Source organism: Danio rerio, chromosome 9, assembly GCF_052040795.2.
Source record: "Danio rerio strain M-AB ecotype USA chromosome 9, GRCz13ab, whole genome shotgun sequence".
Taxonomy (NCBI): Eukaryota; Metazoa; Chordata; class Actinopteri; order Cypriniformes; family Danionidae; genus Danio; species Danio rerio.
The window spans coordinates 13,330,758-13,346,661 of NC_141029.1; the positions used below are offsets into that span (position 1 = coordinate 13,330,758).

The following is a 15,904-nucleotide window of genomic DNA, read 5'->3' on the forward strand; positions in this document are numbered from 1 at the left end:
AATGTCAAACTGACGTCATGTTGACATCTTGTGCCCGCTGGGTGTTTAAGGCCATTTCGGTCATCATACAGTAAACATCCATCATCAGTGACATGCATCAAAACTGGGGGTTGGCAAACTCAGTCCTGAAGGGCCGGTGTCCGGCACAGTTTAGCTCCAACACTAATCAAACACACCTGCTTGTAGACTTCTAGTGATCTTGAAGACACTGATTAGCATGTTCAGGTGTGTTTGATTGGGGTTGGAGCTAAACTGTGCAGGTCACCGGCCCTCCAGGACCGAGTTTGCCCACCCTTGATCCAAACAGTCTCTGGGTGATTGCTTGTGACGATTTTGGACATCTTCTTGGACACTTTTAATGCTTCCAAACAGTTTGCTGCAATTATAAAGTGCCCATGTCTTGAGGTAGTTAATTATATTGCTATTTACTTTCAATGTGTGATTTTATTGGACAGGAATCACAGGATGTATTGTTCTAATCCCCATAGACAAGAAAAAATAAAGTAGTGACTGCAGGTTGAAGGACAGTAGTGGAGTAAAAGTACTAAAATGTACTCAAGGTACAGTAAAATTACACATTTTTAAAACTACTTACTAAAGTACAATTCCTGAGAAAAAACTACTCAATTACAGTAATTTGAGTATTTGTAATTTGTTATTTTTCACCACTGACAGCCATTAGTTAGTGTTTTTGTAATATTATGTTAAAATTACATACTGAGAACCGCATACAGCTTCAGTTGTAAATAAAAACAACCTCATTCAAAATGGACACAAATGTCCACATTCAAACAGTTCATACAGTGGGCTTAATAAGCAAATGTGTTTCACAAAGAACTTAGTCATTTGAACAATAATTTAAATCAATGAGTTGTTAACCGGATCTGACCAGATTATTTGAGTCTGTGAATTGTGAACACTTCGTCTATTGAGTACTGAATTGAATTTAGCAATTGACTACTGAACACATGCAAAAAGTGTGATTTAGCAGGTAACCTTAACCTTAACCAATTTCAACCTTAACCAACCAGTTTGTTCACAAATCCCAACAGTGTCATTAATATTGTTTCTTGACCTCACCTAAAGTCATTAAAATGTCATTAAACGTTATTAAATATTAATGACACTGTTAAAAAATTATTTCACCCAATATTGATGCTTTCACTGAGAAATTGTAATGACAAAAGTGTTCAGAGAAATATTCATGACACACATATTATGACCTTATGACAATCATGTTTATGACAGATTTATGACAAGATAGGTTGCCTTGATAATGTCAAGTTGTCATTGCAAAGACAAAGACAGGTTATGTAGAATTTTTATGTCAAGTTGTCATGACAAAGACATCTCAAATAATTCCATATTACCAATTAAAACTGACATACTGTGACTAAATGAATAACATATAATGACAGTTGTATTAAGCATGCACAAAATGTATGATGAAAGTATTGTGAACATTCTTTCAATTGTTACCAGTTCTTATGTATTATTCACCACTATTAACCAGATTAACCAGATTAACGACAACCAAATGATTCCCAAATGAAACCCCAAATGAAATGATTTGTGATTATGCTCTCTCTAAATCAGACAAGGCTCCTGCAGTTTAATGCGTCCGGACCTGCTCGAGATTTCTGCCAAGTTGTTTCACATTCCTGAAACCATACCCTCCATGACACCCTCATTGAGCTCCTCTCACTTTCACCATACTGATCGCTTCCCTGAACAACCTGTTCTCAAACACAAACATCACAGGACACACTACATTATGCTGGATCATGAGGCTGAAACATCTCTCAAATCACTGATGCTGATTTATTTGAGTCATTTAGAAGTCATCTTGTCTATCAATTGTAATTTCCTGTCATATTATTCACTGCACAAGCAAAAACTACACACACTGAGATTCACTTCAAGGATATAAACGATTGGGTGATATATATCTTTAATGCCAATGTTCAAATAATTGTTCATATAATATTATAATTGATCATTTCAAAGCAGATACATGGACAGTGGGTTAAAATGCTATCTCAGGGCAGGGATAGTAGTACCTAAAATGTTCAATTGAGCTAAAAGTTTACTTTAAAATATCTTCAACTGCTCATTGTCTAGCCCTTGCAGATCGCTGGAAAACACTCACCATCACTCGAACTACAATTTTGTTACTGAATTGCATTACATTTCCCATCAGACACCTCACTCACACACCAGTTCCAGATCCCCCCGGATTAGTTGCAGACATCTGTAGCTCATGAAGATTGACTATATGGACTATTTATACACTTCACTTCCTAACACATTGTCTTGTTTGCTCTAACATTTAAAAGTGTTCTATTATCTAGCCTTGCTGTGTTTTCTGACCCTTATTTTGTTCCATGTCTATTTTGTTTTGCCACCTGTATTGACCTTTGTGCCTGTGACCACGACTTCGTTTTTGGATCACCCTCATGATACTGTTTGCTCCTGCTTTGACCATTGCCTGGATGACAAAGTTGTAAATAAACTGCATTTGGACCCTCACCTTGTTTGTACCCCAATTCCCTATGTTACACTTATCATGAAGCTCATGATCATAGGTGAAAGTAGAATTAAGCCATAAGGGTCAATGCAATGTTGATTGGGGAGTGGTCAAATGTCAGGACCACCACAACCTGAACTTTGGACACAGAAACTGGCTAGTGTAAAATATAAAAAGTGAAAATAAATGAAAAGTATTAATAGAAAAATAACTTTAAGAACTACAAGATCCAGGCATGCACCACACACACTCACACCGGTTTCTAATCCTGACTGATTGCATACGCACAGTCAGAGGATTGTCAAAGACTAATTACATGGAAGCAGCAAAGACACCCTGAACATGGCTTTCCTGACCATTCCTAAATAAACCTGCGTTTGGATGCATACTTCCGTTGTCAGTGTCACATCTGATTACAATTATATTTTATTATATATTTGTAATTATATTATTATATTTTATTGTAATTATTATATTTTATTATTCAACTAACTTTTTAAAAATTGTCAGCGCTAATTAAAGTAAAAAAGAAATAAAAAAATAGAAACTTTAACAAAACTTGGAGAAATCATTTACTGCAAATGTTCAAATAATTGTTTATATAATATTATAATTGATTGCGTTTGGATCCATCCTTCCATTGTCAGCGTCACATCTCATTACAATTTTATTTTAATAAAAAAAAAATTGTATTATATTTTTATATTTTATTGTAATTATTATATTATATTTTATTAATTAACTAACTTTTTAAATTATCTCTAATTAAACTAAAACATAAACACAAAAAATTATTAGATACATAAAATAACAAAAGGTTTGAATGCAAATATAAAATTTTACTTGTCAATTAATAAGTTAAATTACTAAAAATATCAAAGCTAAAACTCATTAAAAAGTTGAAGATAAAAAAGCAACACTTATAATATAACAAAAGTGAAATATTGTATTGTATATCAATAATACAACACTATTTGTGTGTTGAATAGAAAAACACTTCTGTAACCTATTTCCAAAGCACCTACCGCACAACATGCCCTGGCAAACCCTCTGGGTAACACTATTTTGATGATCCATTTGAGTATTAGTAGACTGTCTGCTTAATATCTGTTAATATGCTCCTTCAACTGACATTTAACTGACTATAAGAAACTTTTCAAGGTTATGTCAACTTACACTAACCCGAACCCCAACCTAACAGTCTACTTATAATCTAATGAGAATAAGTTGGCATGTTAATGCAATGTAACTTATATTCAACAAACGGACCATCAAAATAAAGTGTGACCAACCCTTGAAATGTCACATTTCAGCAAATTTTATAATGCTAAAATCATCAAACATATACACAGACGTTTCCAAAAAACTCCATTTTAATTCCTCAAATGGTGTTGAATGCATCTATTGAAGTGTGTAGTCCATAGCTTCTCTTATTATTCAGCTGAGACGGATGATAAATCCATTAGCAAAAAGTGCCACTAAAATTGGATGATGTCATCCAATAATGAGCTTATCACTGTGGCCCGCCATCTCTGTCTCCAGACTGATGGGCTGAATTGATCATAGATGACAGGAAGGAAACAGCACTTTGACACAATCGCCACCCACATCTGAACTAATGTGATCTATATGAAGATACGAGACACTAAACCAACCTGCAGTAACACCTGGGGCTCTATTCACCAAATATGAGCTACGGTTTCAATCTGTGATGAAATCTGTAAGCCAGGGCTGCTAAAACTTTTTTGCGATTCATTCACATATAATGAAGCTATTGTTCAAACTAGAGTGGCTCATAATGAACGTGTCTCGTATTTAGGTTATCAGTTTATCGCAAGGCTAGGAATCTGCTCTCGATGGATAATTTCTCAATGCGACAGACCACCAGATGCTCTCTGGGTCAAAGTTGATACTCGCAAACATCCAGCACAGAGGTCAAGGATGTTGAAGCAATAAGGCATCCTGGCTGATTCCAAATTCCTCAAATTCCTGCTCGTGAGATGCTAGCTCCTGCCGCTATAGGGCCTAACAAACTGACTTGAGACTGATACAACACTCAGTACTATGAAAAATGACAATAAAAGTGTCTCAATCAAACACTCACAGGGGGTGTGGAGAGTCAGAGCTATTATTAAAACGCGGAAATACGCGAAGTGACCCCTGTGAGTGTATGAGTGTGGGCCCCCTAGCTTCATGAAAACAGATTATATGGTCTTTTAGGGTGTGTTCACACTGGGCCCATTAAAACAAACCATGATGTGACTACTTTGCTTGTGCAGTTCATTTAAATAAATCTGAAAACTTAACTGTCATCTGAACCTTGGTATACACCAAACAAAAAACAGAACCAAGATTATTGGTGCACTTACAAACAATTTGTTGTACAGTTTGACTGAAATCTGAACCAAAAACTGTGTTTCATCTCAAATAATGAAACCATAAAAATGACAGAATCCTTCATAATACCTGTTATTTCTGTTCAAAGCCACAGTGTTGCCCATGAGAGTTCAATACAGGCATCGGAAACATGTCTCTTTTTACCAGATCTTTGTTTGTTTGTGTGATGGAGGAATTTCTGCTGTTGTTTTGACCCCTTTACACATTTATAAGCTCTTCACGACTTCTCATAAGTATACAAGCACTTGTTTACACATACAATGAGCTCATTATGTCTAGCGTACTTTATTGCTTTGGGTTTTTTAAATTTCATACAAAAATGTATCTTCAGATTTGGCTTGAAAATGAATGTTACTATAGCCCAAAATACGGGAGAAATTTGGGAAAATACCTTTACGGGACGATAGCAGGATAGAACTGTAAAATACAGGAGAATCCCCGGAAAAACAGGAGGGTATGACCCAGGCAGGTGTGTTGCGGCAAGTTGGAGCTAAACCCTGCAGGGACACCGGCCCTCCAGAACAAAGAATGGTGACACCTGCATTAGTCTAATCACTTGAATCTTTAGACTAATAAGTCTCATTGTCCTTCTGCAAACTCATGTCAAGCAACATATTTATAACCCAATTTCATAACAACACATGCTCCAGCCTACATCTTTGCGAAAAGTAAAATATGGTGCTCTCAAAATGTTTTCTTGCGCTTTTCAGGGTACGAATACACTAAATAGTGCTGTCAACATTATTTTGATAATCTAAAATACTTCACTAAGGGTAAGTTTTGTTTTAGATATTTTTTTCTTGTACACATCCACTAGAAGGTACACCTTGTACAGATCACCTAGCGAACCACTGATCTAAACCCAACCAATAGTGTTTTCAAAAGCAAGCATAAGATAAATATGCACTGAAACCACATAGTTTTACCTTGATTTTACATTGCTTTTATCTCTTTTCGAGCACACAACCACAACACAAGACAATGAGTTTCCGAGCAAACTGGCCACACCAAATAAAGAAAAGTGATAGATAGGTCAGGTAAACGTATTCAATTACAAACCACATACACGGTTCAGTTGCTTTGTGGTATTAATTTGGTGTTGCACAAACAATAGTATGAAAATAATCCCCTTTTGTCAATAATATGTCCCTGTAAATATTGATGTGAAAAATAACAAAAGTTGTTGGCGTCATACTGCGTTCTACCATTAATATTACCAAGAAAATGCAGTCAAGCACATGCTGAAATGCGTTTTTGTGGCTTCACACAAAAAGCACATATTTCCAATGAGCGTGTCCTGCTATGTTTAATAATCGCAATTAGACGGCCATGACTACTGACTGATGGCTACCACACTGACAAGGAAAACAGCCTACAGCAACATCTAAAATCTATCATTTTGCACTCAGGAGTTCATGCTTTAGCGACAATAACCAAATTGTTTACAATATTTCTGAGAATCACACAATCATCTGTGTGCCCCAGGTTCCAGTGTCCTGCTGTGCTCAGCAAATTGACACATGGCAGGGAGTCACAGCCTGCCGTAGCACCATTAGCACATTACAGGCATTCAGACAGGACAATAGCTGTCAGTGTTGACAGTGTGCCAGGAAACGGGAACATCACCTCTGGTTGCCAAGCAATGGACCAGCCCTGGGAGTATTGGGAATCCTAATGATGAGGTCATCCATAAAACATGAGGAAAAAAACCCCACCAACAACCAGCGCAATCAGTTTGAGGAATGACAGCCTGTGCTCTAGATAAATAAATGGAATTTCCTCGAGTTATTATTTGCGTTGACTGATGAGATACCAAAATTCCACTTCCATTGTCCATCCAAGTTTATCTCCCTTCCTCAGCATTAGAAACAAAGAACAAGCACGATCTTCATAAGAAATGACATATTCCTTCCTGTAATTATTAGACGCTTCACATTCAAGAAATGCTTTCATGGTCTTCCAATCAGTAAGTACACTACACACTCAACATCAACACACTTACACGAGCAACACACTCCCCCTAAACGTGCCCATGCATGTGAAATAGTCTGCTACATCCACTGACCCAGAGTTATTAAGTGCACAATCAATGTTTTCCTAATGTGGCCTTTTCACTGAGAGCAGGGTTGCTGACCGATGCACCATCAAGACTAAAACACGAAACATCAAACATGGAGCATGAACAAATTTAATACGCTACAGCCTCATTCTGGGACTGTATAAAAGGATGCTATGCTGAAATATTTATAACATGTTTCCTTTTATCTGTCAGATTGCAGAATTTACTGAATGATTGAATTACAAAAAGAGAATTCTACAAAAAAATATGCTATAGATGTATGCAAATGACCATGCATTTAATTAAATTATGCATAATTTGTTTATTTAAACACAACATTCTAGAAAGCCTATGCTTAACCTATGCTTAATGCAATCAATCAACTATGGGAAAGTATTATTATAAATAGCAATTAGTTTATTTTTACCCTATTCACCTTCAGCGTCTTGCCTTAACTGTATTTTTTTCTATCATAATGCATATATTATATTAGAAGACATATAATATTTACATATATAAGTTGTGCATATGATTAATTATTAAATGATTGCAGGTTTGTAATGAATAGTGTTACTGATCTCTTTGTCTGTGTATTTGTGCGAGCATCCTGCACGAGGCTTTGTGTTTGAAAGGCCACACCCTGCTGTATTTCTGAGCATGGGATTTATGAATATGTATGATGTGGGCGGGGCCTGTCAAATTGTGCCAGCCCATTATCAAGCAGACACATGGAGCCCAGCTGAAACGGCTACAGTCTTTACAGGAAGCTTCCTTCTCTCAACCCATCCGCTGTACCAGCACTGTCACACCCTGAAAAAACACAGGGATTGCTGTACAAAACACTAACTATATGCTTAGTGAAAGTAGAAAGTAAAAAAAAATGCTGATGAGGTCTGTGTTACAGTAAAATTATTACAAAAATGTTTTTTGGGGGTCAGTGTTAATATTTCAGTCATTGTTCATCTTTATGGATAAACAAATCCGTTTTTCTTTTAGTGTTTTTAAATGTAATTTAATTTTACTTTACTTTTGTATAAATTAAATTGAATAAAGATAATAGATAAATATCTATTTGCAGCAATGTTATGCTGCAATGATAGGTAATATAATAGACAGAATAAAAAATTAAATCAACAAGAGAAAAAAAAATCACTGGTAAGAACAACAATATACGACAGGTAGAATTGATTTATAGAATAAACACAATTCATGACAGAATAAAAGTTATAATGAAGTAATAAACAAATGAAAGAAGGAAAGATGAATAATAGGTAAAATACGAGATAGAACAAAAAAATAAATAAAAAACAAATGACAAAATAAAGGAAAGAATGATAACAATGGAATAAATTATAGAAATATCGAATAAATAATAGATAAACTTATGGTATAATAAAACAGATGAAAGAATGATAGAATGAGAGCAAAGTATAGAATACTAAAATGAAAAAATGATAGACAGAACAACAGAACAAATTATAAAACAAAAACAATAATAATAGAGTTCAATAGAGGAATAACAGATAGAGTGATATGAATGAATGATGGACTGATGAGTCTGCATGACTCTGGCAGTAGGAAGCTCTTGTTGTGAAGGAGTCTGATCTCAGACACGAAGAGTGTGTCAGAGGAGTGTCTGTCTCTCCATGCCTCACTAAACACACACACAAACACCCTCCTGGTGTCTGCTGACCCCTGCTCCACCACAGATTCCACAACAAGCTTGTTTAAAAAAAAAATAATAATAATAAAAAAAAAAGGGGGGGGGGGGTCATGGGGTTTTATTGACTATGCACTTTTTAAGCCAGATGCCAGGGTCAACTGCTGGTTAGGGGTGTAAACTGTCAAAAACAAGTGGGTTCTTTAATAATTCTGTATCCCTTTCTATGATCACATATTGTATGTTTGTTTAAATCTTGGCTTAAAAATACATACATTTCTCAGGAATACTTTAGATGTCATTTAATTAACCTATATTAATGCAGGAGAAACATTCAATAAGTTCAACATTGAAATACTGAGAGTTTAGGCAATTATGAAATAGCCAAGTGTACATCTATGCGGATGTTAATTAGCTTGAATTGATGTAAATGTGGAACTGGAATATGAATAAGAAACCTCCAATGTATGTTCACATAGAGATTAGGGTTGAGTGACCGATAGACATCACATACAATATTGCAATCCTCCGCCCCGTCACAAACCCGCTCGTGAAAAATACACAATCAGGCCCCGTTCACACTAATACGTATTAGTTTTAAAATGGCATATTAGAAAGAAAACGATCTACGTCCACACTGGTGTTTCATCTAAGATTTCTGAAAAGCCCTCCTTCAGCACTGAACCACTGAAAACGCACAGGCCAGGGCGTGACTACACATATACACAGACACACACGCTGTCATGCGCTCATCTGAGCTCAAGGCAGTCAGCGGGTGCTTTGAGCACAAAACCCCAGAGAGCAGTGCACGTCAGACAGTTTATCAAGGATGTACCACTGCATCACGTCTCACTATAGTTGTTAAACGTAACTTTTAATTTATCTTGTCTCGATCTAACGACTCTTATCTTTTGAATCTATCAGGTAATGTGTCATCGCATCAGTACACTGCTTAAATCTTTCGCTTTCATGCTTGTACTTAGTAATTTTAGAGAAAACCAGATATTGTTGGTTCCTGTTGGTTGTGCACCTCCTTTGCCCACCAGGTTTGTCGACGGCATTATATATTTCTTTAACAGAAAAAGTGATTGACAGGTGGTAATTTGTGTGTAACTTTATTTATTTATAATTTGGTTATGAGCAAAACAAAGACCATGTGGGTCAGGTAGTTGAAAGAGTAGGCTACAAATAATTAATTATTCATAAATAATTAATTCACTGCTGCCTAGGACGAGGATGCCATTTATCGATGTTTCACATTAGACATCGTACGATGCCAAATTAGTCTCCATCACTAATAAGCATGAATTCATGTCAGACTTCCTATAGTAAAATTACCCATATGTTCTGCTCTGTCCATCTGCTATACAGAATCTTATTTTCTATGAAGCCTAGCATAGAAAAGGGAGTAAAATTTAATAACAAATACACATTTTTAAAACGTTACTCACCGATGCTGCACTTAAAGCACAAATATGGCAAAACAACATATTATTTTTATTATTATTACAAACTGATTTTCATTTTAATATATAATAAAATGTAATGTATTCCTGTGTGACAACAAAGATGAATTTTCAGCAGCCACACTAATTTTTTGACAAACAGGAAGTCAAAACCAACAGCATTTGTTTGAAATATTTTAAATTTGCAAGTTATTTGCATTATTTAATGTCAGTGAGGTCAGTTTTATTTCATTTAATGCATGCTTTCTGAATAAAATTAAGTTCATTTAAAAAAAATAAAAATCTTTTAAATACAAATAGTGGCGCCACTGTGGCGCAGTGGGTGGTACAATCATCTCACATAAAGAATGGTTTGAGACCCAGCTAAGTCAGTTGGCATTTCTGTGTGGAGTTGGCATGTTCTCCCCATGTTCGTTTGGGTTTCCTCAGGGTGCTCTGGTTTACCCCACAGTCCAAAGACATGCGCTGAATTGGTTAAGCTAAATTGTCCGTAATGTATGTGTGTGATAGGGATGGGAAGATTAACCGATATGTATCGATACGCGGTCATGCGCGTGCACGATGCGAGTGCATCGGTAGAGCAGCAGAGGATGAATGAAATTTTGGAAGCAAATCGAGATGCATCGGTTTTTGCGAGATGCATCGGTTTTTCCAAGATACAGCTTATATTTTTAATATAGAATGTATTTTTTATTTATAAACAAGTGTTGTCAACCTGTTTTTGGCGCATAATTTAATCGACCTACATAAAGTAAGCCTTAGCAACGGATTTGCGGATGTGTGCACTTACACTACAACTCAGTGTATCAGGTGTGTGGATGAAGCTAGTGGTGCGCCCTCAGAAAGCACGAGAAGCAAAACAAACATTTTATTCCCCACTGAGTTTTAAATCTAAAGTATGGCAACATTATGGATTTAAGGATGGACAACATGACAGGACAGATGCAATTTGCAAAATGTGCCGCGCATCTGTAAAATACACGGGCAGTACGACTAATCTGAAATCTCACTTGAAGCGGCGCCACGGTGTTGTTGTGAAAGCATCTTCCAGTGTTCCTGCATCCCCGGCTTTCGCACTGCTTCAACTGTAGCTACCAGCTCCAAAAGTGGTGAGAAAAGCATTGCAAGTTTTTTTTTTCATGCGCAACAGTTTTGTGCGCTCTATGCCAATAACGGATGTTACTGCATTGTTCATCTGCAAAGATATTCAGCCTAGTGTCACGGAGAACGAAGGTTTTAAACACCTCCTCCTGTAATTTTTATTTAATTATATTAATAATAATAATAATGATAAGAATAATGGGTGTCACGGTGGCACACTGGGTAGTTTGACCACCTCACAGCAAGAAGATTGCTGGTTTGTTATATTTTTATTAGCCTGTTGTTTACAGTGACAGTGATGTTTCAAAGCAGCATAACACTGCTAGTTCACGACCTTAAGTTTTGAATATTCAGTGGCACAATATGTCTTTGTAAAACTTGTTTTCATAGTTGAAAAGTTAAATCACAATTCTTGTTGTGCAATGCTAAACCTTTATGTTGAAAGAGTGCAAATATATATATTTTTAATATATATTGCACTTATTCATTTTGTTTATCTTGAAAATACTTAAATAATATGTGCTATATGTTCTAAAATGGCCCTCTACTGTAAACTGACACTCTGGCTCTGAGAGAAAAGCCAGTTTGTAAAAAAAGTCTTGGTTTTGCTTGGTTAATAAATAATCAAACTCATTCAATGGCACAGCATCCTCTTTCACATAATCTCATAAACTTGATCTAATTAGTTAGTGCTGAATTATCGCATTGTATCGTGATATGGGTGTGAATCGTATCGTGTTGCATCGCAATATATCACAAATGTATCGCTAATATATCGGATCGTATTCTTTGTATCGAGATGCGTATCGGATCGGCATTATAGCTTAGATGCCCAACCCTAGTGTGTGAATGAGTGTGTATGGGTGTTTCCCAGTGTTGGGTTGTTTCTGGAAGGGCATTCGCTGCGTAAAAAATATACTGCATAAGTTGGCGGCTCATTCTGCTGTGGCAACTTCTGATGAATTCATGTTTGTGCTCTCATATACAGACCTCCAAAATACAACAAAATGTTTATTCAGGAGTTTTCAGAGTTTTTAACTACCATTGTACCAAGGTTTGAGAAAATCTTAATACTTGGTGATTTTAATTTGCATATTTGCTGTCCCAAAGAGCCTATGGTGAAGGAATTTTTACATGTTATTGATTCTTTTAATCTGTCTCAATCTGTCTCAAAGCCTACGCACAAATTTGGACATACTCTAGATTTGGTACTATCTCTAGGGATATCTATCACAAATATCGACATTGAAGAGGGTTATTTGTCTGATCACAATCCAGTTGTTTTTAATATTCAAATTCCCAGCCCCTTTTTAAATAGCAAACCACCTGACCGTCGTGCTCGTTGCTTGAATCCTTCAACGGCCAGTGATTTTACGAAGGCTTATTCAATACTTCCATCTCTGCCTTTTGGGTTGGAAATAAATGAGTCAATGTCACTATTTAATTCCACTTGTAATGAAATCATGGAGCTGTGTGCTCCTTTGAAAATTTTAAAACCTAAAGCCAAACAACAACCGTGGCTAAATAGTGATACCCGTAGCATTCGTCAGCTATGGAGAAAAGCGGAGAGAATATGGAAGAAAACTAAACTGCAGGTGCATTATGGAATTTTAAAAGACTCTATGATTAAATATCAGAAGGCAGTTAAAGCCGCAAAAGCAGAATACTTTGCTAATCTCATAAAAAAGGCTCCTAATAACCCTAGAGTTCTTTTTAAAACAATTAACTTAGCCTTAAACACTGAGACTACGTCTGGTCTTGCTATTTGCCAGACAACATGCGAAAAGTTTTTACAGTTTTTTATTAGTAAAATTGAAGCCCTTAGAGCTGGGATTCTGCTTCAAGACGCTTTCCTTGACAGTACCATCCCACCTTCACTAGCACACTTTTTGGATTAATTTAAACCAATCACGTTACATGATTTGGTGGACTTGGTCCTCCATATGAAGCCCTCCCATTGTTCACTGGATATTATCCCTCCACATCTTTTCATTCAGGTATTGGAGGTGGTTGGATTAGACCTTCTATCAATAGTGAATTCTAGTTTGCTGAGTGGAGTCGTACCTTCTTGTTTTAAGCATGCTGTAGTACAACCCCTTTTAAAAAAACCCAATCTAGATTCATCAGATTTAAAAAACTATCGACCAATTTCAAAATTGTCTTTTCAGTCTAAAATCTTGGAGAGAGTTGTCTTTCAACAGCTTTCTAGTCACTTAATTGGAAATGACATTCTTGACAAATTTCAATCTGGTTTTAGGACACGGCATAGCACTGAGACAGCTCTCCTAAAAGTGTCTAATGATATTTTTCTGACGGTTGATTCTGGAAAATGCGCACTTCTAATTTTACTAGACCTGACTGCGGCATTTGACACAATACATCACAATATCTTGATTGAGCGTTTAAGATTGTGGGCTGGGATTCAAGGAAATGTTTTAAATTGGTTTAGTTCTTATCTTTCAGGGAGGACCTTTTCTATTGAATTGGGTAACTTTTCTTCCTCATCTGCACGTTTGGAGTGTGGTGTCCCCCAAGGTTCAATTTTGGGCCCAGCTCTTTTCTCTATCTACATGCTTCCCTTGGCAGCAATTTGTAAGAAGCATAATGTAAGCTACCACCTCTATGCTGATGATACTCAGCTTTACTTGCCTATAAAAATGGGAGAAAATTCTGTTTTACAGTCCTTTTTCACCTGTTTTAACGAGATTAAGGAATGGCTGGCTGGAAATTTCTTACACTTGAATGAATCAAAAACTGAAGTAGTAGTGTTTGGTCCTCCGAGTGTCTGTGAATCTACAATTAATAAATTAGGTTCGATCAAGCCTAAGGTCCACAGTCACGTAAAAAATCTTGGAGTTACTTTTGACACTGAGTTAAAGTTTGACAAGCAAATAAACTCAGTCGTCAAAAGTGGTTTCTATCAATTAAGGAACATTGCCAAATTGAAGCCTTTTCTTTCTTTTAAAGAGCTGGAAACCGTCATTAATGTTTTTATTATGTCAAGACTGGACTACTGTAACTCTTTGTATTCTGGAGTTTCACAGGCATCAATAGCACGCCTGCAGCTGGTTCAAAATGCAGCTGCTAGGCTTTTAACTGGGACAAAAAAATTCTCTAGTATCTCACCAGTTTTATTGTCTCTTCACTGGCTCCCTGTCCAATTTAGAATTCAATATAAATTATTGCTTCTAGTTTTTAAAAGTTTGAATGGTCTGGCACCGACTTACATTTCTGAGCTTCTTTACTGGCACACTTCATTGAGGCCAATCAGGTCTGAAAACACATTTCAGCTAGTTGTCCCCAAAACGCGGTTGAAATCAAGAGGTGACAGGGCTTTTTCTGCTGCAGCCCCCCGACTGTGGAATGGTCTGCCTTTACAGATCCGGTCATGTTCTTCACTTGGTGCTTTTAAGTCTCATCTAAAAAATCACCTTCTGTCTCTTGCCTTTGATTGTAATTAATTTTAATCTGTTTTATATATTTTGCAAATTTTTTATATATAGGTATAGATTTTGTATGCTGGTCGTTTTGTAAAGCACTTTGGTCAACATCTGTTGTTTTTAAATGTGCTCTATAAATAAAGCAAACAAACAAACAAACAAACTTCTGATGAATAAAGGGACTAAGCCGAAAAGAAAATGAATTAAACCTACCATTTACATGTTATACTCGCAGATACCCTGAGAGTGCTCTAACTTGTGCAAACCCCAGTACTGGGAAATAGCCAAACACACACTGCAATTCACACAGACACTACGGCCAATTTACATTATCCACTTATACCGCATGTCTTTAACCGTAGGGAAATCAGGAGCACCCATTGGAAACCCACCCAAATATGGGGAGAACATGCAAACTCCACACAGAAAGACTACCTGGCCCAGATATAGGCAGATAAATCTGAGAAAAACATATATCATATCGATGTGAAAGTGATATTTAAACATATATGCACCTATATATGGCATTCTGAAGCAGTAGAACAAAGCACGCAGGCTACATGTTGACACACATCTGATAAATATATTGTGACCTGCATTCTCATTGTGCTTTGAGAACAGGATTTCCTCCAGACACAAAGCTCTAACAGAGGGCCATGCTGATTAAACGCAGTGGCTAAACTTGGCTCCCTTTTGGACATTCCTGCTATTCATATCAAAGGTCTTTCTGTAGTGGTGAAAAACTGCAGATCAGTCGAATCATACCGTACCGTATGTAAGACATTTACAGTCAAATGTTTGTCTCGCTCAGGCTGGTGGCCATTCAGTTTATTTAAAACGAGTTGTTATGCTTAATTATGATGCTCTCCTATAGACATTCTATTGACTATGAGGCTATGTTCAGACTATGGTCAAATTTAAACCAAATTAGATTATATTTCTGATTATTTTAATGACAGCAGTTAAAATTGCACTTAGAATCTGATCATTCAGATTCTGATCTTGGCCACTTCCACATGTGGTCCCAAATCAGACACAGATCGGTTGTTTTGCAACGCGGCCTCATGCTGGAGTTCAATAACTTTTATGTCACTCTATTGACATTCTTCATAATTCTGCTATGACAGTTTTACTATAGTAAAACCATGATTTCATTTTGTAAGGGAAGTTATTCATTTACATTGTTATTTGGGACAAGTTTTCGACATACCTTCTAATGCTCATACTTGTTTTTAGCTTGCTAAATTATTAGAT

General features: G+C 36.4%; 2 protein-coding genes across 4 annotated transcripts in view; both read right to left on the bottom strand.

The window, feature by feature from the left end:
* Nucleotides 1-15,904, bottom strand: part of LOC141376079 (uncharacterized) — a 996,984-nt gene that overhangs the window by 402,137 nt on the left and 578,943 nt on the right. The window lies entirely within an intron of this gene.
* Nucleotides 1-15,904, bottom strand: part of myo10l3 (myosin X, like 3) — a 157,177-nt gene that overhangs the window by 105,866 nt on the left and 35,407 nt on the right. The gene's annotated exons all lie outside the window — the stretch shown is intronic.